Consider the following 26,869-nt stretch of genomic DNA (forward strand, 5'->3'; position numbering starts at 1 on the left):
CGACATACAGGACTGGATGGCAAGATAATCGTGGAGACGAATGGTGTCCTGCGCGCTATTTACTCTCATGTACAACTGAGCATGGTCTGCATATTGGTGGATGGCTATATTGGGATCTTTGAGGAGAGTACCCAGAGGTTCCATGTAAAGGTTAAAAAGGATCAGTGGGAGGATGGAGCCTTGGGGGGACTCCGGAGGAGACCTGAGTCGGACTGCAACAAGTTCATCTGGACAACCTGGTGTTTGCCTGAGGGGTAGAAGGTAAAGCAATTCAGGACAATGCCAGAGAATCCCATCCTATCAGGAAGGAGTGAGAGAAGGATGCTGTGGTCGACCGTATCGAATCCAGCCGAGAGGTTAAGGAGGACGAGGAGGTATAAGTCCTCCTTATCCATGATTTGGAGAAAATCATCTACCACCTGGACGGGGGCTGTCTCAATGCTACTTTGGGCGGTCTCATGACCGAGTCATTTAGGAAGTGGATTGTTCAATTTTAGCACGTAGTTGTGTAGCAACTACTTTTTCCAAGATTGTGCAAATAAACGGGAGGTACATGTAGGGCCTGGAGTTGGCCATGTTGTCTGGATCTAGGGTTGGATCTAGAGGTCATATGAGACCAGTCTTTAGGGTGTCCGGGCATGATGCTTCTTCAAGGGAGGCATTGATGATGCCGAGGAGCGCATTAAGCACCGGGCACAGGAATTGTTTAATGATGGAGGCCGGAATTATATCATCAGAGTAAGAAGTAGGTTTGACGGAGGCAATCATTTATAGAAGAACTGGGGGGAAAAAGGAGAGAATTCAGTCCCGAGGGGCAGTGTGCGTGCCAGGGTACAGGGGATGCTAATGCTGCGAGAGGTTGCTTCGATGGTCTCTCAGATTATATCTATTTATTTTTTTAATGTGTTGATTCTGTATCATTTTGCTGGAATTGCTGGGTCATCAGGGTCGGGTGAGGGTTTGGTACACCGTTTTACTACTTCAAAGAGGGCTTTGCTCCTTTTAGAGAATGTAACTCGAGTGGAAAGTGTCTGAAATGGAGCAGCCACTTTGTGACCTCCTTTAACTCCAAACTGATGGCTGTTACTTCCAGTTGGTATAAACAGACATTCAATGAGACAATTTTAAAGATACATTCACGTCTAGAACATGTAAAGCCTCGGAATGAAATCATGTTTTTGACCCCATCATTAGGGACAAAAAAAGGGAGCAAAGGCAAATGATTAGAGCAGTATCCAGGTACAACTCTGGACATTTTAAATTGAAGTTGCCAGGTAAAGATGTCCTATAAAAATTGGATGAAAACTATAGAGCAACTCGGGGGGCACTGTTGAACGCTTACAAGATGGCTGCTTGACCAAGTAGCTCTGTAGCCGGCTGGGAGGTATGCGGGATAGCGGCTGCTTCCTCCCATCTTGACTTTGACCTGCCAAGCTAGACCTAAAGGGGCAGCTGCCTGGAATCACAGCGGGGACTGCGGACGGTCCTAGACACTGGTGCAGTAAACACCCATCTGGCCACACTGCCACTGCAGCCCCTGCCCTGCGGCACTTCTCCAAGTATTGGACTCTTCCTCGCAAACTCCTGCTGTTCGTTGGTGCCTACCTGTGGGCTGGAGATGCGGCTGAGCCTCACAGTGCAGTGGAGGTGGAGGCTGGTGCCGCGCTTGGCTCATGGTGCTCCACACCGCAGGATATTAATCCTGACTCCCGGTCGGCGTCATCAAGCACGAAGGGAATGCAGCCATCTACTGACCGGCGCCTGGTGGTGGGGGCCCTGCCCACCTAGGCTATCACTACTGGTGCGAGTGCGGTATTGGCAACTGCTGCCTGCTGGAAACAAGGCCCAGCTCCTGATGCTCCGGCTCGCTGAATAATTCCAGCAATGGGCGGAATGCCTAACTGGGCAGCATGTTGGAGGTGCACCCTGATATTGATCTCGCCTCTCTGCCCCCCCCCTGCGACGATGCTGGCCCGCCCCTCATGGTGGCCTGTTATGCGCTGGAGTGCTTGGGGCACCTCCTGCCTGGAATCTGGTGAAGTACCATAATCAAGAATCAAGGTAACCTCCAACGGAGCGGAATACACTTGCGAATACCATGTGCAGAATAATCCCAAGAATAGGGATCGGTAGTACTAGCGCGAGAGGGACATGCCTGAACACTGAAACTGGCACTAAAGTAATGGCATAAGCTGGTCGGGACCTCCACAGGGCAGAGCTGAGATCAGAGGTCAGCAGTTGGGATCGCTGTGCTGCCTTCTATGAGTAACAGATTTGAAGCTTGCAAGTATGAATGCACTGCATTTAGCCATTAAAATGATTGGGGCAGCTGTGGATGGGTTGCGCCCAAGGTGACAATGAGCATTTTTTCACCCCTTGCTGACATTGCCTGCTGATACACTCAAGAGGAGTGCTAACTCTTCCTAGATCAGAGACTGGCTCCTGTGTCTCTGTGGGGGGTGGGTCTTTCTCCTGAAGCGCTTGTCCAGGGCACCTCCCGGCCATATCCATCTTACATAGCATTGCAACAATACCTACTGGGCTGTGGCACTGTAACGCCGGATATACGATACCAGGAGTGGTCCATGACCAAGAACTGGAACTTGCGGCGAGGTCCCGATGCTCGGGCCCCAGGTCGAGGGCTTTCATGCTGAGAGCCTCTGAATTGTGATAATATACTATGGGCGGCCTCTGCTGATCCCTCCCACCCTGCGCTTTTCCTCCTCTGGCACTCCAGACGTCACTACTGGTCCTATGACATATATGGTCTACCTACTACATGGCCGGGATCTCCGGTGAAGGCCCTGTACTCACCAAACCGGGCTGGGCTATAGCACCCCCCCACCCCTTACCTTGCCCCTCTGGTCCGGCAGCAGCAGCAGACACACTGCTCTTGACAACACTGAGCCATTTGAACACGCCCTCTCCTAGATAAGCCGGCGGGGTGGTGCCCTGCTGTGTGCAGCCTTGCGCGTACCTCTCCCCTCACCCCTCTCCAGCGGCACACAATCTGAGCACTCCCTTCTTATTGCACTCCTCCCGTTTGGGCTAGACTATCAACATGACTAAGGAAGTGGCAAGAAACAAAGCTCTATAAATATGTTTGCCAAGGCTACTCCCAGAGAATCTGGAGATCCTGTCGATGCTGGGGCAGCCCCACCCTCCCCAGGCAATACTGAACCGAGAGAAATGCAGAAGATGGTGGACTATATGAGGGAGGGGTTCACTACCCTAAATACAATGCTGGATGATATGAGTGGCACAATCAGTGCCATCAAAGGTCAAATGGAGAAAACGGATACACGCGTGACCGAGGTCAAGACCAGGTTTGGCGCAGCGGAGGACGATGTTGCCGTGCTCAAGTTCGACCTTGCTGCGCTCACCAAATGGGTGCGGGAGATCGGGCGGAAGGACGAGGATTTAGAGTCCAGGTCCAGGCATAATAATATACGTATCATAGGTGTTCCCAAAGACAACACTCCGGGCTCCATGGAAGACTTTGTGGAGCAGACTCTCCTTTCATTGCTTGATGGTCCTAAGCTATGGCCCCAATTTGCGATGGAGCGGGCACACCGCACACTGATGCTGAGACCCAAGCCTGGCACCACAGCTCGCCCAAGCATTGCCAGAATTCTAAATTATGGGGACAGGGACGCTCTACTGTGGGCTGCCAGAGCAAAGGGGGACGTAGTGCTTGGCTCTAATAAGATTCATCTGTACCCTGACTTCGCTGTTGCGGTCTCAAACAAGGTTGAAGATGCCCACCTAAAGTACATTTTCAACAAATATTTTATAAATCACAAAATTAGAAGTAAATACAATTTTAGGTGCAGGGGAGGAAAAATGGCCCTGGCACAGAGCCACAATAACACAAGTACACAGAAAAAAGAGGATCCAAAACAGAACCCTCCTGTCCCCTGCACACCTTTTAATTCTGTCACTGGACGGTTAAATAATTATTCAATTAGACATTTTAGAAGCTTTATAGTGGTCAGTAGGTGAAAGAAAGCAACGTTTTCTGTATTTCATATAAACAACCAGAAATTTAATTCAAAAACATATACATCAGAGAAAGTTCAGTTCAATGTGGATGGCTGATGCGTTTCGAGATATGGTCTCTCTTCTTCATGAGCCAGAGAAGTTTTGAACTGTAAATAGATAGTCAGGGAGAGAAAGACGCTGTATCAGGATAGTGTGTATATGACCAATGTGCAGCATTAAAATATGGTCGAACAGTTTGTAATGAATTAGTTATGTTAATCAAAGTAGGTATATACCTATTCAAAGTCACTCGAATACACAGAAATCTTTACCTCAATAACAGATGCGGAAATCTACATAGAAGGATGTCCGGGTCACACGTAGTGAGACTTAGATATATATAAAAAATCCACAAAAGTGTCTATAAGTACAATGGCTCGTCATTATAGAGTTGTTGGAAATGTGAAGGTGTAGCAGGAACGCAAGTCATTCCTAGCGGAGACGAAGAGGCTCCGGGACCTTGGTGTCAATTATGCAATGATGTTCCCCCCCCAAGCTTCGAATTGGACACTTCACTCTGGGAAGGTCTATTTCTTTACTATGGCAGAAGAAGCGATGAAGCTTCTTGATCAACACTTTCCCGGCTGATGTTGCCCTACACAGTTGTCATAACTCGGTTGATATACTGATTATTATCCTCTTCTAGACACAGCTCAATCTGGTGCTCCTTCATGGGCTGATGTAGTCACTATCCTCTAGTTGTGTCTATGTAATTCTCCTATTTTGGTGCCTTGTAATTTATTTTGCACTATTACTGCCACTATGTAGGCGGGCTACACGGCGCAAACAGCCCCCTCATGCTTATTTGCAATGTTTTCTGTTACAGTTGTTGGCGATGCATCCCTCTGTTTGGGAGGGGGTGAGGCAGGTGGATGGGTTTTAAAAGGTATCATCCCTCTAATTGTGGGGTCTGGGGGTGGTTGGGGGGCTATCAGGGTTCAGAAAATGCTTGACACAGGCTGTTGGGAGATCTGTCAACTAAAATGTTACATGACACTACTCCTGGGGCAGCAACACTCGGACCAGCGCTGGTCTGGGCTCTCTCAACTTCTGGGATTGGAATCTGGCTGATACTGTAACATTTTTGAGTTGGAATATACAGGGACTGGACAATTATTCGAAGATGCGCAGGCTTCAGCTACATGCGGAGCAGCACAAGGCGCGTAGCCTCTATCTGCAGGAGACGCATGCACAGGCATCTGGGTGCGAGAGACTTGCTAAAGCTGGGGTGCCCAGGGATTCTACACAAAATATTCTACTCAGAGCTGTGGGGTGATGACCCTAACCCATAGATCAATTCAATATATCCCCAAAGACACTCACATTGACCCGCTGGGGCGATATGTGCTGCAGTATGGAACGCTTGTTGGTCGAGAGGTGGTATTGCTTAACATATATGGACCCAACACAGACAAACCTGAGTTTTACATGCAACTAACAGCTTCCGATCCTTTAGTGTGGGGATTTCAATACCATTCTTGATCTCCAATTAGACAGATCAGGTAGCAAGGCCCGACTTTTGTGTAGAGTGGCTCGCACTGTCCTGGATGGGCTGGCTGGTCTTGGGGCGGTGAATGCATGGCGGCTGCTGCATCCGCAGTCTCGAGGCTAAACGTTCTATTCCACTGTGCATGATTCTCATTTCAGGATAGATTTGTGGCTAATATCTTGGTGGCCAATTAATTGCATTACTAACACTGATCTACTCCCTGTGATGCTGGAAATGCATCGGAGGGACAGGGCCTCCGTATCCTTGTCCTTTACTGCTTTTTATCGTGTGTTCCGTCGTGTTTTCCGCGCAGGAGTTCATGTGGGACTCCTGGCGGTGCAGCGCTCTCCTTTGGCTTTGGTGAACAGACCCATGCGATACCCTTATGGCACCCATGGGTGGGGGTACAACCCTGTGCCCCTTGTGTATGTTTTTGGGCACCTGTGTGTGGCCCACAGAGCATGGTATGGGCTGGTGGCAGCTCCATGCTGAATTTGACAGGTGCCCCGAGTATCCTCCATTTTGGGATACCCAGGCCCTGCCATTGGAATCAGTTGATTCCTGATAGGGAACAAGATGGCCCCTGTGGCCTCTTGTTTTCTATTGCCCGTTACCTTGTTTTCCCAAAGTCCTGGGAAGCCCGGACTCTGTCCCTTCGCCCTGACCGGCTGTTGGCTGGAAGTTTCATTTATTGGTGTTGTGAAGTCCAGGCCAGACTGGCTGGAGCCTTCCCAGTGACTGTATGTTGTGGGTACACCCTGTGGGTGGGACCTGGGTGAATGGAGTGTGTGACGAATACGCATTGTGTGTTGTGGGTGTCTAGTATCTGGTGGTTGACACAATGACTGAGACAGCCCTGCCCGAAACTGGTATGAATGCAGTGTGGAGTGTTGAATGGCTGGGTACTTGTCCCAATACACATAACTTGTTGAGTGTCTGGAGAGGAGTGAATGGCCTGAATGCACTATGCACCTGATTGGATGAATGACCTTCTGACCGATTGGTTGCCTGAGTGTGACCCAGCAGAATGAATGGGAAATCAACTAGTATGTCTGGGGCCTCTCACTGCTAGAATTCGTGTTCAGAAGCTGAAGAGTAACTGGAGTGAAACTGAAGCTTAACCTTGAAGCCCTGCTGGAAGAGAAGAATTGCTGTTGCTCTGCTTCACAATCTGAAAGCTGCTGCGCCTCCAAGAACTGACCGAGAGAGGACCTGGTAAGGCGCCCTCTTCCCGAGCTACAAGGGACCATCGTGCACCAGATGATCTTTGCCAAAGCTCCCTGGTAGACAGACCTTCGACAGGCTGCCGACCCAAGACAGGACTGCTGCGGAATCCCAAGGAGGAGCGCCCGGACTGTTGTCCGCCACTGTGAACCGGAGCCGCCGTGCTGCTGTTTGCCTAAGAGCTGCATTTGATCCAAGGACGCTCTCGTCTGCATCATCGCCGCTGTATCCTGCTGGAGAAGGCCTGACCGTCAACGCGCTGAGGAGCATCCACCGGTGGGATTCCCGCCACCCAAGGACCACAGAGACGCAGACGACTTGACGCCCTTGCTGGGCCACAGTTCAAAATCTCTTTGCGGTCCAGAACTACCGTCACCGAAGTGCCCCGCACGCCTCTTCCTTGCAGCACGCCAATGCTCCGTCGTCGACGAGCACCGCTAGGGACGAAGCTGCCACTTCACCGCCGTAGTTCACCCTGTTCTCCGTCAGATGTTAGACGACCCGTGACTCCTGCCTTAAAGGGAGGGCACTCAAGAAGGGCCGTCGATTTCCCATCGACGAAAGCTACAATTCCACGTACATTGGGGCTGTAGAACTATTGTAGAGGGAAATAAGACTCATAAAACAATATATGGACTGGGCTTGTGATACATCTTGCTTTCCTTCCTATTGCTGGGTTCCTTGTTATTGATCTGTGAGACATTTTGACAGTATAGTTGGTGCACTTTAATGAGATCTGATAATAATTGTGGTACCACTTTAGAACTGTATATATTTACCATTATTGATTTTCTGAGCACAAAGGGAGTTGTTGTGATATTGTACATAACCTTGTATATTAATTATATAAAGACTGTGTTTTGCCTAATACAGTGTGTGGACATTCCTTTGTGGGGGCTCGGGGACTACACTGTACTTAAGAACCAGCCTGCATCACCTCCTGAGAAGCTAGGCCTTGATTGCTCGACCATAGCTACCAAATAGAGAATCTTGGCTGGGGTCCTCTGTGCCTCTCCTCTACCAAATAGAGAGCAGGAGTACAGACACCCCCTCCAGTCTTTACACTCCCGAGAACATATTCGGACCACCCTCAAATCACCCTGTTCCTAGCCCGGGTGGAACGCCTGCCCGTCGTTCACTCTTGGAAATTTAAGCCCCACACCCTTCTCGATCCGGCGTTTAAGGCTGAACTGGGAGAATGTGTACAAGACTATTTTAATATCAACACTGGCACGGTGGACTCTCTAGCTGTCCTCTGGGACATTTTCAAAGCATATATCTGGGCCATGGCCAAGGAGGTGAGAATCCTAAAAGCTATTTGTAGAAATATCTGCATGCAGGAGAACTCTCGGAAGCAGCTTGAGATATTGTATGCACAGGACCCCCAGGTTACAACTCTAGGCGCCATCAGGCATGCACTTGGTGGCTTTAGGAAAGCGGCAGAGAGGGAGCGTAAATTCCTCGACAGCCCACTAGCTGCTAGAAAATATGGGGAAGGCGAGAGTCCGGGATCTCTGTTGGCCAAGTTGGTGCATCAGGAGGGGGGCTGGTGTCATATGCCTTTAATTGAAGTCCCTGGTGGCAGGCTGGTACACACTGCAACGGACATTAACGCAATATTCGGTGCTTTCTATGCCAAGCTATATACTGGCTGCGACGAAGCCCCAACCACTGACATTGGGACGTTCCTGGATGGGCTACCTCTTTCTGTCCTGTTTGATGAAAGTAGGCCTACATTGGAACCTCCCCCACCCCCCATGGGAACTGAGATTGCCCAAGCCATTGATGCCTTACAGCCCAATAAGGCCACCGGACCCGATGGGCTTACCATTGATTTCTATAGAGCTACAAAAGTCTCCTTGTCCTTTATCCCGCTGCCCTTTCGGATGAGGCATGCCTCAAGAAAGAGCTGCCCGCACACTGAGGAAGTAATAACGGTGTTACTTAAACCCGGGAAACAGGCCACAAAGTGTAGATCATATCGCCCCTTATCACTGATAAACAGTGATGTTAAAATATTTGCCATGGTGCTTTCCCTCCGATTGGCCCCATATATGGTGCAATTAATACATCCTGATCAGTCGGGCTTTGTACCTGGCCGCTCCACAGCCCTCAACTTGCAATGTTTATGTAACGTCCTATCCCAAATAGACCCCAGGGCGAAAGCTGTTGTGGCTATGCTAGACGTGCAGAAGGCGTTCGACTCGGTCGTGGCGCTCTCTATGGGGGGTGTTGGAGAGGTGCAATTTTGGGCCCCGTTTTTTTGTGTCCTAGATACAGCTGCTCTATGCCAAGCCCGCAGCCAGTGTGCGTGCTGATGGTCTGCTCTCACCACCGTTTGATATTGGTAGAGGGACCAGACAGGGCTGCCCTTTGTCTCCACTTATTTTTGCGCTTGTCATGAAACCCTTTGCTAATTTGATGTGACATAAACATTCACAAATGGGGATAAGGCCCGCCGGGACACCCGAGATTGTCCTGTATGCAGATGATGCGTTACTCTATGTGAGGAACTCAGAGCTGAATCTCATGCCTATTATTCGAGATGTCGCCCACTTTGTATCCCTCTCCGGCCTTCGAGTCAACTGGGCTACATCCAAGCTTCTTCCCCTAACCGAATCTACTGTAGCCCCGGCAGATCTCATGGGATTCCTGTGGGCACCAGAAGAGATAAAGCGCCTGGGTGTTACAGTCACAAGGTGCCAGGACTCTATATGAAAGCAATTATGGGGACTATCTGCGGACACTTAGTCTGTAGCTACTTACTTGGGCCAAGCTACCCATCACTCTCCTTGGTAAAGTCTCAATGCTCAAAATGGTGGTGCTGCCCCATCTAATCTACCGCTTTCTAAATGTCCCTATGCGGCTTGGCCCAATACTTTTTACCAGACTTAGATCCGAGATCAATAGCTTCTTAAGGCATTCAGGGGCGGTCAGGCTGAAATGGTCCACTCTGGTTAGACCGCACGGGCTGGGGGATGGGGGGTGGCTGCTCCCAAATTTGAGCTATATTGGCTTGCAGCTCAGGCGCCTTATGCAGCGTATTGGACAGCTGTAGGCCCCCCTCTCCCGCACGTGAAGATTGAGCTACTGGCGGTGAGATTGAGGGAGCTGCGCTCGCTCTTCCTACCATCCTTGAGGGGTGACTATGGTTTATCCGGCCCTACATACATTACTGCCCTGGGCTGGGACAAAATAAGGAGACAGATTGATAGGCTCCACCCATCGCGCCTTGAAACACTTGTGTATAGGCGTGTTACAAATGCCTTATCATATCATACCCATTCCATCAAGACTAACCGTTATGGAACCATATTCCAGTATTTCCTCGAATTAGCAAGACTGCGGTGGCCGCATGGGCAGCGAGGAGCTACTCTACACTGGGTGACATACACAAGCAGGGCATACTTATTAGTTGGACAGATACTCATATCCATCAGGAGGGCTACACTACGCTGGCCTGAGGCGTGCAGTTAAGAAGCGGTGGCCTGAATTCCCCACACAGCCACCTGACCATCTCCTAGTGGTGACCATGTCTGGAGCGGCTCGTCCTTCTGGCATGGTATCTAGGCTGTACCATACACTTCGCCCCTCTGCCTGAGATGTCATGCTGAAAATGCTGGATACCTCCACATGGTCTGGGCGTGCCCTAAACTTTCTGTATACTGGACTGATGTTTATGCTGCCTTATCAGTGATGCTTGATCAAAATATTGAATTGACTCCCCTGACTTGCCTGTTTCATGAGTTTATATCAATCCAGGGGCCCCGTCGCAGGCTGACTAGTCTATGTATGCTAATAGCAATCCGAAGTATACTATTATTATGGCTACGGTCTGCTATACCTACGATTAAATAGTGGCTTTCCGCTGTCACCTGGGCAGTAGACATAGAAGAGTGCTGGATATCCATGCAATCATCTCACTACAGACCCTGGGACATATGGCCCCCATTTCGGTCCAATTTACAGACTGTATCTGAACCGGGAGATGTGGAGGCAGACAGCTCAATGCCAACACATCCCTCTGAGCCACCAGGGTTACATGACCAGTCTAGGCCCCCTGAGCTGAAGTTATACCCAATGACATACTGAATGTAATGCATACATGTAACCTTCAAGTGAATGAACCCCTACTACTGTATGATATGTTGTCCTGATTGTCCCTGTTGCCTTGTCAAGAATAATAAAAAAAGGTTATAGAAGAAAAAAAAAACTATAGAGCAACTCTAATCCCGAGGGATGTAGAGTTAATGCTATACAGCTTTGCCTCCAAAAATATAGCAGCATTTTGGAAGTTAATCAATAAATTGCTCTCAACTCGGGCATATAGGCTCCCAAATTTGATCTCAGAAGAAAGCTGGATACAGCAGCATAATGACATTTACGCTAAACCCAGAACGGATTTTCACAATCAAAAAATGATGAGAGGAACATGGTCCATGGTTTGATGTTGAGGATATTTGCCTCTTGATTAAAAAAAGCAAGCCATCTCGGGCTGCTGGTCCAGATGGCTTGAGTAATAATTTAAAGAATCATCCTGAACTGTGTGCCAACATCCTAAAAGGTCATCTTGATCAAATAAATGTACTTGGAAACACTGCTGGAAAATCTGGAAATTATGTTAAACAGTCCCAATTGTTGAAAAGGGAGACAGGACGGGATTCCAAGATGGCCGCTGGACCGTGAGGACGCATACCTCGGGTCCTCGTGCGGGCACATCTTGAAATGTGACCAAACTACAATGCTGAGTTACAAATGCAGAGGAAGAGTACAACAAGCGCATGCATATGCGGCATGCAAAGGGAATGCCAGAAAACAGAAACGGAGGAAAGCAGAGGCGTTTTTGACAGTGGGGGACACCCCCGACTCTAATGTCCAGGTGCGTAGCGTGGCTGGAACTGAAGGCGATCCAGCTCGCTGAAACCCAGAGTAAACTACCATCGAAGCGGAGGCCAAGACCTGGGGCGCTCCATTTCACCCAACCACCCACCCACCATGGGGAAACGCCAGGATGCGACCCCCCCACCATCAAAGGAGCTCAATCCCGGCACCAGACCCCTGCGGCGGCCCAGTGGCGCGGGAGGCCGGAACACAGGGGAGGTGGGGGGGATGGCAGTGTGGCCGCAGCTTGGAGTCACAGGAGGGCCCACATCAGCCGGATATGCAGCCATTCGGGGGATAGGCAGTTCATCCAGAGAAAGACCCGCTATGGACCCGGAGGAGGAGCGGACCGGGAGGGGGCCTGAGCCCAACAACAGCACCGCACCCGAGAAGCCCACAAGGCATACCAAGGTGAGGAGGCCCACCCCCCCCGCCCCTGCATTTGTAACGGGCTGTGCCCTGGCCTCCTGGGTGGGAAGAGCGGGCGGAAGAACGCGGGCCCCATCCCCGGTGCAGGCCTCGGAACACGGGAGGAACCACGGGCCCACACCATCAGGAGGCCGGGGAGGTGGGTCTCAATAAACACATATCAGAGGAGGGGGCCACGAGGGAAAACCAAAGGAACCACAAAGACATTGGGAGGTACATCTCTGGCAACACGAGCCATGGGCAGCTGCGTACAGGGGGGCCCCACTGAGGCCAAACAGCAATTCACAACACCCACACACCTTCGGGACGACGTTAGAGCGGGGGAGGTGGCCTCTTTCTGCTTTTCACTCATAGCTGAGGATCCAAGGCAAGGTCCCAGGAAACTCACCCCCAGGAAAGCCTCCTACGCCCAACAGAAAGTGTCTAGGGAGGAACCGTTCCACTGAGGCAAGCTGTGGTGGAAGGGGGCAGGATAGCCCGTTCTCCCAACGGACATTATAAAGCACTCACTCTGTAAAAGCGCCCATTTTCATCCTTCGGCATAGTGAGGGGAGACTGCACGGTGGGACCAGGCCCCAGTGAGGAAACAGGTGACGTAGGGGCAATTGTACAAACCAACCCCTGAGGAAGAGCACGCCATAGAGCCCTAATTTAGCTTGCCAACAACACACACGCCCCCAGGGGAGAGCAACCATCTGGAACCTCCGAGCCCAAGGAAGAAAGCCCAGGAGGAGAAGGCCTGCCCGGAACTTACCCACCAGCAACATAGCGGGACACTGGGTCAGCCTACAGGCGGCCAAACCGCACAGAGTATGCACGGGGACGGGAGGACTCGCCGTCAAGGAATCTAATTCAGGATATGGGAATGTCCTGGCAAAGAAATCTCACTGAGATACTGGTGACCCAATGCCTGGGGAAATTACCGGGGGGGGGGGGATCAACACGATCCCAGGCCACAAGGCACCTCAGGTTGAGGGAGAGGTGGGAAGGGGTTTATGGGGAGGGGCAGGGGGGATTAAGGGTGGGGGAAAAGGGGTATGACTTTTGGCTCTGAGGCAGCTGCAGTAGCGTTGGGGGGGCAAAAGGACTTGGAATTTCACAGAGGGGAGCAGAACAGGGGAAGAGGCAGGAACATTGGGCCAATTCACAATGGCAGAATAAACAGCAATAAAGTCCCTCAATGTGCAAGGATTAAATTCACCAGCAAAACGGCGCGCCATCCTGGGCAGAATGGTAGCAATAGGTATCTTACAGGAGACGCATCTCCTCCCGGTCGATGAGAAAAGGATGGCTCATAGGTCATTTCCTCTCCAATTTTTTGCCTCAAGTGGCAAGAAGTCCAAGGGAGTGGCCATTCTGCTTAGCCGAGACGTAGAGTTAAAAAAAAAAATCAGCCAATGAGCGATCCCGAAGGGAGGTATTTGGGCGTCAAAGGCAGGATTAAGGGTCATCTCTTCACGATAATAGCAATATACGTCCCCAACGAGAAGCAAGATGATACATAACCGGAATACTACACACATTAGGGGGATGGCACGAGGGTCAGGCAACCATCGGGGCAATTTTAACTGCATGATGGAACCGTCCCTTGATAAAACACTCCCTCCAACATCTGCAGACCAGAGAAATAGGCAAGCACTTGGGAAACTCTTTAGGGACTTCGGGGTAATTGAGACTTGGCAATTTTTTCAGGAGGAAATCAGGTAATACACACATTATTCGGCAGTGCTCAAAGGTTATTCCAGGATCGATATGATCCTGATCTCGTCATCCCTGATCCCCGACGTCACAAAGGTTGAGATAGGCCTGCAGTATCTCTCTGACCAGACACTAGTGCTGGTGAGCATCGAGATATCTGTGGAGAGACGTAGGCAACGGCCACACTGGAGACTAAAGGAGGTGCTCTTAAGGGATATTGCTCTCAAAGCACAGATGGAGGAAGCCATAAACAATTACTTTAAAGAAAATGATAACCGGGAAATAGATTGTAGGGTAATCTGGGATGCGGGGAAAGCAGTAATCTACAGCGAATTTATCTCGCAGGCGGCGGCTTATAACAGGGAAAGGGCCCTAGTTACACAGAAGCTAGAGGGGCTATTGAAAGAGGCAGAGACCCTACATAAGTCCCGCCAAATACAAAAGACGTTACGGGAAGTGAGGAAAAATCAGAGCACAATTGGAAAACCACACAACCGACAGGGTGGCCCAGACTTTACTGAACACCAAACAATCACACTATATTCATGGGGTAAGGGCAAATAAATTCCTTGCGGCCAAATTGAAGATTAAAAAAAACACGCACTACATAGCACGTCTCAGGGATACGCAAGGGGAAAAACACACAGCAGAAAAGGAGAAGCTAGATATAATGGTCCAATTCCACGAGAACCTACTAAAATCAGAGTTTCTGGAACACACAAACCAGAAAGCTTACCTGGCAGCAACAAAACTTCCTCAGATTACAGAACAGGACAGGGAGATGCTGGGGCGAGAAATAACAGCTCAGGAGATAAGCGATGCAATACAGGCGCTCCCGTCCAACAAAACTCCAGGCCCGGGCGGCTAGGAAGCAGCTATTATAAAATTTTCCGCACACAGCTATTAAAACCTCTCACATCTCTTTTTAACACCATCGGGGAGAAAGGGTTGGTTTTGTCCAATATGGGGAAATCAACAACCATACTACTACTGAAACCGGGTAAAGATCCCACGGAATGCTCCAGCTACCGCCCTATAGCGCTCTTAAACACAGACCCAAAATTATACGCTAAAATATTGGTAACTAGGTTGTCAGGAATTATACATGAGGTCCAGGCAGGTTTCGTTAAAGGTAGGCTACACAGGATAACATAAGGCGGGCGATTGACATAATTGAGATGGGATTGAGAACGAACCAGCAGTTCTCAATAGCGGCGTTAGACGCTAAGAGGGCTTTTGATAGCCTAGATTGGGAATACCTAAAGTTAGTTCTGGAGGGGTTCGGATGCGGACCAGCTTTTAGCAAGATGGGTTTACCGAATTTCCAAATCTCCTCAACAAATGTCATAGTAAACGGCCAAAGCTCGTCACAGGTCAACATTAGGAGGGGGACACAACAGGGATGCCCCCTATCGCCACGTATCTCTGCTATGTCAATGGAGTCCTTTGCAGCGCAGGTTAGAAGGGTCCCGGGTATAAAGGGAGTAAAAGGAGGGGCCATGACACCCAAAATTGCCTTGTATGCGGACGATCTACTGCTCTTTATGAAGGATACCGCAACCTTGATGCCCAGAGTAATCTGGAAACTTCAGGAATTCGCCAGCTTCTCTGGGTTTACCATAAACTACTCCAAGTCTAAAGCTCTAAATATAACAGAGGAGGAAGAAGTGATCACAATCCTAAAAGAATCATACCCCCTAGAATGGGAAAAAGACATGTTGGAATATCTGGGTATAAAACTAACAAGGGAACCGGGGAGCTTGTATAGAGCCAATATTACTCCCCTTTGGAAGGAATTGAAAGATGACCTAAACAGATGGGAGACCCAAGAACTGTCATGGGTCGCGAGAATAGCGGCATTGAAGATGACCCTCCTCCCCCGACTATTGTATGTGGTAGGGGCAGTCCCAACCAAGCTACCACCCAGCACAACCCAGGAACTGCAAAAAGCTATACACACCTTTATCTGGCAGAAGAGGAGACCTAAGATCCAAAGAAGGACCCTGACGCATCGACCCCTTCTCGGGGGTTTATGGGTCCCAGACATTGGAAGATACATATTGGCGGCCCAATTAGCCCTGATGCTCAAATGGGGGGGATTGGATACTATGTATGGTTGGGGTGGGCTGGAACAAGCGGCTACAATAGTCCCGCTAATAGCACTACAATCCCTCTCCAGGGGAGCTCTGGAAAGTGGCAGGAATTTACTTGAAACCACCAGAGTGGCAATACGCAGCTGGGATAAAGCCCTAGCCATGAAGAACACACACAGGGGACGGGGGCCAATCATCCGCTTGGCGTATAACGCAGACTTCACCCCGGGTTTGCAGCAGAAATTCTGGGAGGGGTTGTCCGGAGGGGACACGCTGACCTTGAAAGACATGTATCATGAGGGGGGCCCCAGTATCTTTCACTGAATGTAAAGAGAAATTTGGTGTAGGGGAAAAAGAGAGATAAGTACACACAAGAAAGGCACTGGATCTCCCACACTTGGGTGAAAAAAGCGGGAACCACTCCAAGATCTTGTATAAGAAAGAAGCATACTTTTACATGCCTCCAATCCTCAAAAACTTTCAAGTACGTTAAAGGCACTGCAAGGGCCAGAGACTTACAGACATAGAGCCGAAGGGGAGACAAAACAGAGGACGTTGGAGTTGGAGACCCGGGAGGGAAGGGAGGGTGGGGGAATTGAGTTAATTAAGTGTTAAAACCAGCGAAGGTACCTACTCTACTTGCACCAAGGGGTAAGCCAATTTTACCACATCCGAAAGGGGGGGAAATGCGTTCGCTTTGTTTTACATATCTGTACAATGTTTACCTTGGTTGAATAAAATCAATATGTTTTTTTTTTTAAAAGGGAGACAGGATGCTTGCAAAAAATGATCACCCAATTGCATTTTTGGATGTTGCAATTAAGACACTTGGAAAAATGACCCAGTGATGAAAAGATCCAGGACATATACCAATCAGGTTTTAAATGTCAATTAGGTACCAGCTTAAATGTGCTGACCTTGTCCCTTTTGCAAGCCACAGCACAGATTGAATGGCAACCAGTATGTAGCATGCGTTAATCACCCTCTACTCTGGAGTAAATTTGAGAAAAAAGGATGTCCTTGTTATTTAAATATTATTTAAATATTCTTGGACACCTGCATGAAGACACCAGGGTACAGTTTCGATTAAATGCAGAGTGCCTTAACAAAACCCATTCAGCCCTTTTGTGGTCTTCATCAACGGTGCATATCGGCACCTTTTTTGTTTAACGTCTTTATTAACGATGTTGGAGACTTTTTTTATTGTATTTGGTTGAAACAACCTTTTACAACTCCAACATCATCAAACATTACCATCATTTTACATAAAACTCCTTTTAGATCATAAAAACAGAAAGAAAAAAAGAAGCAAGGAACAAAATTCTAAAACCAAAAAAAAAAACTTCTACGCACCCATTTAATTTCAACTAAATAAAATTACATGCCACTCTTCCAAATACTAAAAAGAATTAACCAATGTCGGCTTAAATTGAAGAAAAACAAACCCAACCTCAACCAATAAAATTAAACAATTAGTACAAGACTACACTTTACAAGCTGCTCTCAAATCATCCTCCAAAAATATTTATATAGATAGTTCAAAGGAATCTCCCAGCCCCAATTTTTTGAAGCCTCCAGAACAGAACATAGTTCAAGACACAATGTTGCAACTCTCAATAACCTGTACCACTGCAATTGTGAGAGGAGTAAAATCACCTGCAATTAGCCAGTCACAAAACCTCTCTCGCAAAACATTTTTTCCATCTATTCCATATCTGGGAAACAGACGTCTAATCAACAGTGTACCCTGACAATCCATTAAGAGGCGTTTCAATGTTTGGTCCTTTGGATTGACGTACCCATTGCACAAACTTACTGTGGTTTCCCCCATGCCTCTCTGTGCCAGGACCTCCCCTGTTCTTGCTATGTTTAGCCGTAACCTGAGGAAATTATTCCTCAACTTTCAGTCGGGGAATTTCACTAAATATCTTGGTAGATAGCATTGTTTTTTCTCCTCCACCATGAATTGACTAGAACCCCCCCTGGAGTGCAGGATTTCTATTGTGTCAATCCAGTCCATTTCTTCCAGGACCTTTTTTTATCTTACAAGGATTTAGAACTAAGGTTTGAAGGTCCAATTTGGCCTTCAATAGCTCACTCGAGACCCACTTTTCCATATTTCCGACTAGATAAGAGCTGCAGTTTGCAAGGTGTGCTCTGTTATCCACATAAAGGGACTCTTCCTGTGTGCAAACAATTACTCTGTATAGAGAGATCAGTTTCCACCTTACTAGGGCTTTTAATGAACACAACCCCAATTTGAATCTAAGAGACCACATGGAAAGACTCATTGGGAGATTACGTACATTTTTCCAAATCAAACCCTCCCATTTCTGCCAATCTGCAAACCACAATTGTGGTTTTGTCTCTAACCCATAGAGAGTTACAGAAACCACCTTGGATTTATAATATCTAATCAGTGGTAAGATTGCAAAACTGCAGTATTTCCCTGAGACTTTTTTCATCTGGGCAGAGAGTTGCATGATTTTATTCTGCATGTCTTTCTCTATCTTACATGTGGCTGGAGAGGCATAGATTTTATAGCCCAAGTATATTAACTCCACCCTTTCGATTCGCTGTCCCCCCATCGCCCAATGGGGATATGTTACCCTTTTGAGGCAGTGTCTAAAGACCAAGATGTTTGATTTTCTGGGTTTAATGACACACCATTTTCCCTTGTATAACAATCTAATCTGTTCAGGAGTCTCTGCAGACCCACAGCTGTGCTGTCCAGCAGACTCACATCGTCTGCGTAGGCCAGTCAGTGAATCCGTGATCTATTGATCACTGAACTGACTATGCATGTATAATTCTGGGCGATGATGAACTAGTGGCAGATCTCACGTTCCCCCAAAGATGTTGGTTCTTCAGGGCATCTAACTCTGCCCAAAAAGTCATCCTAAGGAGGTGGAAAGATGAGGACAGACCAAGTTTTTGAGAATGGATGTCTGATCGAACACAAGTGGCTAGAATGGAGAAACAGATTCTTTTCAGAGATAAAAAATTAACTTGTTTGACCAGATTTGGGGAAGATTCCTAGAACTGTAAAACTAAAAGTATCTTTTCTTACCTCCGTAATATCTGTTTATTAATGTTGTGTACCCCAATGTGATGAATTCTATGATGTCATTTTTATGTTAACTTGTCTGTTAAATTTGATGATGTTTGGTTGATGTTGTTTGTTATGGTTAAAATATAATAAAAATGTAAATATATAATAAAATGTATCAGTTGAGGAAGGCCAAGATCTGACCTAAGAGAAAGGAAATTGGCTATCTGACTGGCATTCGTAGTGCTCACAGGAAGATTAAAATCACCCACCACCCAGAGGTTAGGGTGCATGGCTTGAAGTGAGGATCCAAACTCTGGAAATGCAATACAAAAACCAGCATCCGCCCCAGGCGGACTGTATACTGCTATAACTGAAAGTGTGCAAACAGGAGATATGGAGATGAATGCAAACCTGCACTCCATCTTAAGTGATTGCACTGGTGTAGTACATCCTACTTTATAAAATGATTTGTACATCATACCAATCCCACCGCCAGGATGAATCGAGGGACGGTTAACATGTGCAAAGTTATACTCCGGGGGAGAGCCTCAACAAGCGAGTGACAAGAGGATTCCCTAAGCCAGGTCTCAGTTAGAAATAAAGAGTCCAAATTGGGAAGTTGCTGCCAGATCATGACAGTCTATAGCATGTGCCACCAGCGAGCGGGTGTTCAGTAGGCCGCAATGGAGACTTGCAGAGCTATGTATCATGGCCGCTGCCAGGGTAGTGTCGGAACCCGGTGGCCAAATGGTTGTATAAGGTGCCAAGGCTAGCAACAGTTGTCGATACAGGCAGACAGCATGCCGCCCCAGGCCAGCCTTGGCACGGACAGGCACAGACTGGCTTGCCTTAAGCGCGCTGATGGCGTGCCCGCTTCGCCCGTCTGTTGCACGGGCGAGCAAAGCGACACATATAATGCTGTAGAAGAGCTGGGTGAGGCAGAAGCTGCCCACTCAGGAAATAGAAAGAGGACTGGGCCGAGCAGTAGCGTCCTCCGGGGTCTAAGTGAATGAAGCCAGGCAATTTTAAAGTAAGTATTCAATAATAGGAGCATACAGCAAAGTACAATTTTAAAAACAGAACAGAAACACACAGGGGCTTTAAAATGGCAATCCCACAAGGGACAGCCTCACCTCTCCTGCCATGGCACCCGTCTCTGGAATGCTATGGCTGCTGCTTTAGCCCTTACCACGTGAGCAAGCGTTTTTTCAGGGCACAACTTCTTCTGCAATTTATAAGACTCAGTGATGGCTTCCACAATCAACCTTGCAAGGGACACCTTAGAGGCTTGCCCTCCTGGAGCCAAACCACCAAACGTGACCATAAGGGCATCCAACTTCCTGAACAGCTTTGTCCTGTCTAGGTAGAACTTGAGACTCCTCCTGACATCTAGGCAGTTCAACGCCTTCTCTGCCTCTGACTTGGGAGTATGGGAAGTAGGTTGGGAGAATGATCTCTTTGTTGATGTGAAATGACGAGACTACTTTAGGTAGAAACTTTAGGTGTGTTCTCATACCCACCATGTCCTTGTGGAAGAATGTCTAAGGCTCTGGCGCCACCAAAGCCTGGATCTTGCTAAACCATCTAGCTCGCGTCAGTCCTACAAAAAGAGGCATCTTGAGAGAGACACACTTCATGTCGGTAGTAGCCATGGATTCGAACGGCTTGTGCACTAGTGCTGCAAGCACCACACTGAAGTCCCACACAGTGAGGTCTCTTGATTGGGGGATAAAGCCTGATTAACCCCTGCTGTCTCTTAACAACCGGGTTGGCCAAGGAGAAAGATTATTCTTCTGTATCCCTGTATGCTCCGATAGCTGCCAGATGTGTGACATGAATTTACCTGCACACCCGTACTGGCCAGGTAAGCCAAAAATGACAGAACGTGGTTGAGTAAGCAGGACACTGAATCTACTCCTGTCTTTGGGCCAGTAACAGAATCTGGTCCACTTGCTTTTGTACTGCAGTTGAGTGGACTCCTTTCTTTTCTTCTTTTTTTAATACCAAATTTTGTTGGGTTTTCACTTCTCAAAACATATCATACAAAACACAACCATAAATCCTTGTACACAAATAGCATTACTAGAGCAGTGCGACCAGGTACTACAATCACATTCACATATTTAGAGGCACAGATGGCATAAGATACAAATGGAGCTGAAACAGTGAACCACAGCAGGTGGTAATGTATTACTCTGAGGCCATGGAAGATATGCTCTCCCAGGTTCGGTGAATCGCACTGTGCGTGTTTTACAATGTCTGTTCCCATTTCGCCCAGATTTTGTCAGCTTTGCCTGGACAGCCCCTTGCTTGATAAACTCGACGCTCCATTGGGATGATGGCATCTACATCTGGGGTCCATTGTTCGTAACTTGGTGTAATGTCTGAACCCCATAGCTGTGCTATGTTTCTTTTGGCGATTCCTGTGGATGTTGAAAGAAGTATCCATTCGAAGCGGGACAGGTCTCCTTCTTAGATTCCCAAGAGAAGGGGTTTGGGATCAGTCAGCCCATGACCCTCGAGAGTCTTTCAGTACATTTATGCCAAACGTGTTGAATTTGCGTACATTGCCATAGGATATGGAAAAAGGTTCCTTCTTCCCGTCCACACCTCAGGCACTTGGGGTCGCTTGTTTTACCCCATTTGTATAGAGCTACTTGGGGATAATATATTCTGTGAAGTATTTTCACCTGTATTAGCCTAATTCTCGCTGAGATTGCAATTTCTCTTGGTTACATCAGGGCAGAGATCCAATCTTCAGGTAGTATCGGTACCATATCACCTTACCATTTCACTTTCAGGTGTGCCAGTTCCATCATGGCAAAGGAGGATTTGGCGTTATGCATAGTAGATGTGATCTTGTTGCTGACGCTGTCTAGGACTGTTTCTCTCAATTGGCGTACAATCTGGAATATCCACTAGCTGATCCCTATGTACAGAGTGCATGCTGTAGTTGCTCATAGTGATAGCTTTCGGTGGCTGGAAGTTCATATGTAGTCAGGGTCTCAGTGAGCGGTATTATCTGATTGTTTGCATATATTTGTTGTATGGTTTGTATACCGGCTGCCACCCAATTCGACCACTTCGGGAGGTTACGGAGACCTGTGAGGCGGGCATTGTTCCAGATAGGTTGGACTGGAGTGAGTTTGTCGCCCCATCCTATATGTTTGTGTGATTCCTTCCATACCAGGGCCAAGTGCGCCACTATCGTGTTTTCGGGAGGGCGAGTCTGTCTAATATAGAGACTTTCAATCGGGGACATATCGTGTCTTGCCGCTAGTTCAGCCTTTATGTGTGGGGTGGCCGGGTCACCGTTTAGTATATCGTTTACTGTTGCCATTTGAGACGCTCAGTAATATACTCGGATATTCGGGAGACCTATTCCCCCTTCCCAGACTGAACGTTGAAGGGTCTTGAGAGCTATTCTCGGGTGTTTCCCCCCCCCAAAGGAGTTTACGCGTTGTATTGTCTATTTTGCTAAACTCTACGGTGGGGATATGGAGTGGGGCACTTTGGAGGATGTATAAGAACCAGGGTAGGGCTAACATCTTGAAGAGCGCTGCCCTGCCTAATAACGTCAAGGGCAGTGCTTCCCAGTGGGTTGCATCTTGTGCATATCGTTTACTTAGCAGGTGTAGATTGTGGGACAGGTAGTTGTCCAGCCTGTTCGTGACTATGATACCCAAATAGCGAAACTGTGTGTGTTCAATTTGGTATGGGAATTCAGACGGCGGTATACAGTCTACTCCCTTCACCGGGAAGAGCACAGATTTGGTCCAGTTCACTCTGAGACCGCTGAAGGCTCCATAGTTTATTAGTATTTGGGTAACAATGGGGCAGGAGACCGCCGGGTCTCCCAAATATATCTGGAGGTCGTCTGCGTAAAGGGATACCTTGTCCTCCCAACTTGGGCTCCAGCGGAAGCCAGTCCACGTGGTCGTGCCCCTCAGACTGACCGCTAATGGTTCTATCAGTAATGCAAACAGCATTGCAGAGAGCGGGCATCCTTGCCTGGTGCCTTTTTCCAGTCGTATGCTGCGCTAGGGCCAGCCATTAACTTTTACTTCTGCCGATGGATTGCTATAGAGGAGCTGTACCTATTTTATAAATGCTTCCCTGAATTGCATCTTACGCATTATTGCCCATAAGGCCTCCCAATATACTGAATCAAAGGCATTTTCAAAGTCTATGGCCAATAGTGCCAATGAGTGTTGTAGCGCAGGAGCTTGTTCCAGTGCCAGGTGCAGCCTACGGATATTCATTCTCGTTGACCTTTGAGGCATAAAGCTGCATTGGTCCGGGTGGATTAACGCTGTAATAACCGTTTGTAACTTATTGGCTAGTACTTTGGCCAGTATTTTGGATTCACTGTTGATTAGGGATATGGGCCCATAGGAGGTGAATTCATCCGGGGGCTTGCCCTTTTTGGGGATCACTATGATGGTGGCTTTGCAGAGATCAGGTGGGAGCTCGCCCTTTGCTAGGGAATGTTCGAACATATTGAGTAAATGTGTGGGTATGTCTAAATGATTAACCTTTTTCCAAAAATCAAGTGGGAAGCCGTTGGGTCCCGGGGTTTTGCCTGTTTGGAGTTGTGTAACGGCTGCCGATATGTCCCGGGAGGATAGTTCAGCGGCAGCGTGCGTGTCTTGGAAGCAAGACGACACGAAGCAACAACAGGTTCGATCCCCGGGTCCGCGCTTAGAAACCTCTGGGTGTTTAAGCGCGTTATAAATACGTAACTAAGACAAAAAAAAAACACACACAATTAAGAAAAACAAACAATTCCTGTAACAGCGCCTCGATGCCTGCGGGCTGTGCGAGCGCTTTATAAATGTAAAAAAAATAAAATAAATAAATTTCATCAACTGTTATTTTACTGTCTAACATAATGGTTTGCTCCGAAGTGAGTGTTGGGAGATCGATACCATCCAGTATGGTGCTGGTTACTGTGACAGTGTTTTTTTTTTTAAAGATCCTCATAAAACTCAGCAAAGCGTTCAGCTATGTCTGCGTCGGAAGAGACTAATTCTGCATCCAGTGTTTGGATGCACTTCACCTTCTGATGACTTTCGTCTCGCCTCTCTAACCATGCAAACATCTTGCCGGCCTTTTCCACAGTTTCGTACAGGTGTGCTCTCATGGCGTTGTGCGCTTTTATAGCACAGTCCAGTGATAGGTTATGCAGCATCTTCTGCGCAAGTATGAGGGCGCGGTTCGTCTCAGGGCTGCTGTTGGCAATGTGTTCCAATTCTTTAGACACCACTTCCCTTTCAGCCTCAATGATTCGTTCACGATGCGCTTTCTTCTGGGCCGTTGTCCACGAAATGATTTCGCCCTGTAGGACTGGCTTGTATGCCTCCCACAGTGTGTTAGGGTCTTCAACCGAATCTGTATTTAATTCGAAGTAGTTGGAGGTGGCTGCCTCCATCTTCTCTTGTAGATCTGGGAACCCCAGATAGTAAGAGTTCAGCCGCCATGTGGGAGGCGGGCGAGGCCTCTCTGTTTCCAATGGAAGTAATAGTGGGGAGTGATTGGAAATCCCCCTGGGGAGGAAGGATGCGTTGCATGCTTTATGTATGTTCTGCTATGGTAAAAAGAAATAATCTATTCTGGACATGGAGGCGTGAGCTCCAGAGTGGAATGAGTATTCTCGAGCCTCTCTGTGGAAATCTCGCCACGTATCGCGCAGCCCCATGGCAGACGCGAAGGAGGCCAGTTTGGTGATAGTGGTTGGACTTCTGGCTCTCAGGTGCGTACGATCTAGCGCGTTGTCCATGACTTCATTAAAGTCTCCTCCTATTACCCAAGTGTCTGCGGAGTTAGCTGACAGGATGGGAGTAATGTCAGTTAGCAGAGCACCGAGGGACGGATGGTGGGGAGTACACCGCCATAAGAGCCAGATTTTGACTCCAGAGTGTTGCCTGAATGTGTATATAGCGGCCTCCGCTATCTTGCGTAATGTGCTTGATCTCCAGTGGCAGCCTTTTATGAATTAGTATTAGCACCACTCCCATTGAGAAACCTGCGTGCACCGCAGTGAGTTAGTTAGATCTTTGGAAGAACTTGCACATGTTTCCCGCTAGGTGTGTCTCAGTCAGGAAAGCTATATCCGGGGAATGCCTGTTTATGTGTTGCAGTACCAATCTTCTTTTGATACAGGAGCCTAGCCCGTTCACGTTCCATGACATTAAAAGCAGTTTCCTTTCATTCAAACCAGTCATATGCGCCATTGGGTGTCTGAAGTCTATATGCGCTTGTGCATGTCTGTGAATGTAGTCGTAGTCTATTTACTGCATTTGCCCTGTTCGTTAAGCTCGCAACACCGTTGTGTACTAAATATTGTAAAAAACCAAAAACTCTAACTCCCCCCCCCCCTCCCTATACTTCTCCCCCAACTGAACTATCTATCTGTCGGCCCATAGTAACTTCCAATCAACTAATCTTTGTCCTCATGCGCTCACCTCGCTTGGCTTCGCACCAGGCAGTGTGGCACCTGTTTGTGGTGCTTCGGGTTTGTGACATTGTCCGGGGGGCGGCTGTTTGGCGGGCCGCCAGCTTGATATGACTTGTATCCTAATGTACCATGTGGAGCGATGGCTCCAATACGTTACTTTTGCTATATTTCGGTCATCGTTCGTGTCTCTTACAGCTCTTTATGTATTGCCAGGTTACGGGTTCTCCAGTTGTTGTCGTTACTGCAGCTCCATGCCTGGTGGACGCGCAGGGCGTGGTCCATTGTGCCCATCTCGGTTCCTCCCCTCCGGGCCCCAATCGCTGTCCACATGCCTCTCGGCCCAATTCCACGCCTCCTTAGGGTCTGTGAAGTGCACCGTTGTGCCTTTGTGATATATTTTAAGCTGGGCTGGAAAGATTAGCCCGTATTGAACACCCATTGAGTGCAGGCGCTTCTTGAGTGGAACGAATGACTGACGTGCCTTTTGTACTTCTCTGGTGAAGTCGGGGAAGAAGGCTATTTTTGATCCGTTATACGTGACTGTCCCCTTGGATCTTGCTAACTGCAGCACTGCGTCCCTATCCCTATAATTGAGGAATTTTGCAATGACTGTGCGCGGTGGCGCCCCAGGGATGGTTTTGCCGGATGGAATGCGGTGGGCCCGCTCAATGGAGAAGAAGCGGGAGAAGGATTGTGCATCATACGTGTCCACCAGCCATTCCTCGAGGAATAATTCCATACAATCTCCCTCTGCTTTCTCCGGCAGGCCAAGTATTCGAATGTTGTTTCGTCTGGAACTGCCTTCGCTGTCATCCGCTCTTGTTTCCAGGAGTTTAATGCGTGCTAACATGCCAGACATGTTGCGGTTTATTCCCCGCAGACTGTCTTCAGTTTCCGAGATCCGTGCCTCCGTCTCCCCAGTGCGTGAGGTCAATTTTTGCAGGTCATGTCTTAGTAGAGACACGTCTGCGCCGATACTATCCATCTTCTTCTCCATTGAGGTTCTGGAGCTGGCAATGGCACTCATTATGTCTCTAAGGGAGATATCTTCCTCCATGTAGTCAGTTTCAGTTATCAGCAGTCGCTCCGGAGAGTGGGACGCTGGTGTGGTAGCATACTGCTCAATTCTGCTGTGCGTAGAGGTTTTCTTGGGCTTGTCTTTCCCCATTGTCGGGTAAGCGATATGGTGTCAGTGAGGATTCGTCTCCTGTAGCCAGGGAGAGGCAGTGAGTGACGGGGTGAGTCCGTTGGGACGAGGATGGTTCAGCTGGATCCTGGCGCTGTGCGGCTGGTGCTCACATGGAGCTGCGTCAGTTGCGTTGGCAACGTTCCGGTAGCACTATACGTCTTGGGTGAACACAGTTCGCAGGGCTTCTTCCGGAATTAGACTGGCTATGGGGTTGCACGTGTGAGTGCTCAGTTAGTATTGTTCATCTCGTGCTATTTCACGGTGCCAAGGGTTACAGCAGTCCGCAATGCGCCCCGAATTCTGCCTCGTGTCTCCT

This window comes from Ambystoma mexicanum, chromosome 6q, assembly GCF_040938575.1.
Source record: "Ambystoma mexicanum isolate Mex_15411 chromosome 6q, UKY_AmexF1_1, whole genome shotgun sequence".
In the NCBI taxonomy this organism is placed as follows: domain Eukaryota; kingdom Metazoa; phylum Chordata; class Amphibia; order Caudata; family Ambystomatidae; genus Ambystoma; species Ambystoma mexicanum.